The sequence below is a fragment of the Apium graveolens genome, chromosome 11 (assembly GCF_009905375.1).
Source record: "Apium graveolens cultivar Ventura chromosome 11, ASM990537v1, whole genome shotgun sequence".
Lineage (NCBI taxonomy): Eukaryota > Viridiplantae > Streptophyta > Magnoliopsida > Apiales > Apiaceae > Apium > Apium graveolens.
Window position 1 is genome coordinate 181596530 of NC_133657.1, and position 3986 is coordinate 181600515.

Here is a 3986-nt window from a genome sequence, read left to right on the forward strand (position 1 = left end):
TTGACTAAGATACACTTTACAAAAATGTTGAGACAATAAGTAAAACTATTTTTATTTGTCAAGATAGGAAACCCTTAACAATGGTAGTCCCTTTTTAAAGGGAACCAGGGTTTGAGAATACTATCTAACTGGAAGATGTAGTTAAATCCCCTCTAGTATACTGGAGTTTCGTGAAAGTGAAGAACACATCCATATAACCAAAGAAATGATTTAATGCTAAATCATTAATTATGTGAGTTCAGTTGTTCATTTCAGAACAAGAGGCATCTCACTCATTGAGACAATGCCTTTCTTAAATTCAGATTGATGTGATACATGTCTCTGCAAAATTACAACCAAAATCTTGTAAATCAATCTTGAAATCAAACTCATATAATCACCGTAGCAGATCACCTACTCATCTCATGAATGTGGGTTAAATACCAATACCTCAAGGCAGTTTTACAACTCTTGAATTCATGGTGAAGTCTTTCACTAAAGCTAATAATCATAAATATCTCATTTAAATCACATGTATCTAAAACTATGCTCTTAAATCTTTAATCAATTTTCACAGACTTTAACCACAGTGACATCTTCTATTCACCTCATCAGTGACTATCTATCAGCCATTGATAAGTGTTAGTCCATCAATGGCTATTCTAACAGCATAACCATTGATGGTTCAAATTGTTCGATCAACTGCTACTTCATAGCAGTTGATAAAGGTACATGTTGTATTGCATCTCCACGTGATAAAAAAATTACTTTAACATATATAGGTATGAAGGAAGGGAGTGAACACTCTGAAAGTAGGGAACTGCTCTGGTATTAGTCAACAAAAGAGAAGTGTGAATGAGAGGTATGCTAATTCTTCCGATCATGTAAGTAAGATATGGAGTTCCACCTTAGAAGGTGTTAAGTGGAATTTATGTCTACGTAGAACGTCCTATAAAGGCTTGGATTGGTGTTTTGTACTCAAGTATTTTATGTATTTGATTAGTTTTTGTAGTGTTTTGCATTTCAGGCATTAATAAGGGATCAAGGAGAGTTAGCATTGTTTTGCTGCTAAAGTGGTGTTAGGAGGGTGTCTAGGAAGTTTGCTCGTGGAACATGGAAGTTTGTCGAGGTTTAATCACTTTTTTATATTTAGAATTTAAATTCTCTTAATGGTAATATAACATGGATATTTAAAAATTGGAGAAAACATTGGATTTCATTGCTAGTTGTTGTGGTTAGGTGTCAAATGGCTAGTAGCCGGCTCATTTTATATGAGTAGTCTAGGGTTGCACTAGATGGAGCGAAATGTACTCGTTCAGAAATCATGTGAAAAAAATAAAAGAAAAAAAAGAAAAGAAAAAAGAAAAGAAAAAAATATGTGTCGATGCATGATTGATCACGAGTGGGCTCTTTAATACTCGAGTTATTAAGTTCTTAGGGGACTTCGTGCCTAGTGACCTACGGCTTTTATAGTCTGGGATCCACTAACCTAATGCTCGCTACATGGTTATTATTGTATAAGTCTTTTGTGGACCTCACTCATTACACGGTCAAATAAGCATATTTGTGATTGTTTATGTGTTATAAATAAAAGCATAAAACATATAATAACTCCGATAAAAGAATTGAAGTGTTGTTAATCATTTTGAGTTTAGCTTTTATTCTATTTATAACCTTGTGATTGCCTTGATGAGTAGTGAGTCATGATTATTGATCTAGTTGTTAAAGTATATCTGTTAAGCAATTGCACACACGCACATTTATGGCTTGTGAGTTGATTTGTGGGATTTGATTGATATTTGTGCGAATAACTTCATTTGTTGAGATGTTACTTATTGGTTGGTTTAGTTATTCTGAGGGGATCATTGCATTCATGTTAGTTGCATTCATGCATTTTTATTTCTTGTTCTTTGTGTCTGTTTATACTTGAGGACAAGCATCGGTTCAAGTTTTGGGGTGTGTTAAGTGGCATTTATGTCTACATAGAACGTCCTATAAAGGTTTGGATTAGTGTTCTGTACTCTAGTATTTTGTATATTTGATTCATTTTTGTAGTGTTGCATTCCGGGCATAAATAAGGGATCAAGGAGATTTAGCATTGTTTTGCTGCTAAAGTGGTGTTAGGAGGGTGTCTAGGAAGTTTGCTCGTAGAACACCATCTCAAACTAGTCAAGAAAACAAGCAGAAGTAGAAATTCCAGAATGTCAGCGCGCCTGCGCTCTGATAGCGCGCACCCGCGCCAGAACTACAGAGAGACAGAACCCTGTTTCAAGTAGAGAACTGATTTTCTGGACTTCTAATCTGCATGGGCTGCTATATAATGATGACTTAAGGTCATTTTTCATAAGAAGCACGTAATGGAGCTTAAGGAGAAGACATCGAGAAGACCTAGGAGCACAAATACAACAAAGGAGAAGAAAAACTTGTTTATACTTGTGATTCTATAATTGAATTGTAATCTTGGATGCTAGTTTTCTTATTTGTTAATCTCTATTGAAGCGAAAGTGAATATAGGTGTTTAGAACTTGCTATTCTAGCATAGGTTCATGTATTTGATATGCATGATTCGTAGGTAAATTTTAATCATCTTACTTGCCCTATGTAATCATGATAGATAACTTGCACATTAAACCGTTATGTTGTCAAATTCTATAGACATATAGGGTCACAATATAATTGGTGTCTATTCTTGTTCTATCTATTTAGTGGATGTTTGGTAGTAGGGTATTCGTACAACGAAAGTTGGCGTTTACTACTTTCTTGTTATCTGATTGGTGTCTATTCTTGTTCTATCTCTTTAGTGGATGTATGGTAGTAGGGTATTTAATGAAGTTAGAATCCCATGTTTGTGTCATATAAGTAAATCAAACCTTTTAATCTCTTAGTTAATTGCATGTTAGTTAATATCTTACTTATAAACAATCTCAACTTGTTATCATCTTAGCATTGAATAATAACCATACCATTGTTGCATAAGTGCATAGATTGAAGTTAACCTAAACCAGTCTTTGTGGGAATGAACTAGAAATAATTCAATATTACTTGTGAACGCGTACACTTGCGTGAATATTAGCGCGTGTTTTCATCCTAACAAGTTTTTGGCGCCGCTGCCGGGGACTCAGTGTTAATTTTTAGTATATGTTCTTGACATCAGTGGTCGTTAAAGTTCACTGACTCGGATATTTTACTTACTTGTTTGCTTGTTGCTTTTTCAGGTACTCTAGAGAGCGTTTATACTAACGCGTTCTCGATCTCGAAAGAGAACACTGAATAAAGCGGAGGAAGAAGTTTTAGTAGAGGAAGAAGTTCTTGTAGTAGAGGAGAAAGTTCATGAAGAAGCTCTTGTTGTAATGGGTAAACCAGAAATAAATACAAAGGCTCTGATGGACTACTCTCAGCCGAAGATCAATGATATTCAGTCTAGCATTGTCAGACCAGCCATCTCGGCTAACACTTTTGAAATCAAGATGCATATGCATATTAGAGATTTCATCGAGATCTGCGACACCTTCAAATTCAACAATGTGTCTGAAGATGCTATAAAGCTAAGGCTTTTCCCATTCTCTCTAAGGGATAAAACTAAGTGTTGGTTGCATTCTCTACCACCAGGCTCTATCACCAAGTGGGAAGATCTTGCTCAGAAGTTTCTCACTAAGTTCTTTCCTATGGCGAAGACTGCTGCAATCAGGAATGCTCTTACTCAATTTGTGCAGCAATCGAGAGAATCTTTGTGTGAAGCTTGAGATCATTATAAGAAGATGCTTAGAAAGTGTCCTCATCATGGGATGCCCGACTGGATGATCATTAACTGCTTTTATAATGGTTTGAGTGTGACTTCTAGACCCATGCTTGATACAACATCAGGTGGAGCCTTATGGGCTAAGAGCTACGATGAAGCGTATGATTTGATTGAACTTATGGCTGCTAATGAATACCAGAACCCATCTTAGAGACTGACTCAAGGTAAGGTAGCAGGAATTCTGAAGGTAGATGTAGCTACTGCTATA

At 35.8% G+C, this 3986-nt stretch overlaps 1 non-coding gene across 1 annotated transcript; it reads right to left on the minus strand.

Moving 5' to 3' along the window:
• Positions 1-3659: 3659 nt before the first annotated feature.
• On the minus strand, positions 3660-3766 carry LOC141698722 (small nucleolar RNA R71). Its single transcript, XR_012565226.1, has one exon. It is a non-coding gene; the product is annotated as a small nucleolar RNA R71 (small nucleolar RNA).
• Between the last annotated feature and the right edge of the window lie 220 nt (positions 3767-3986).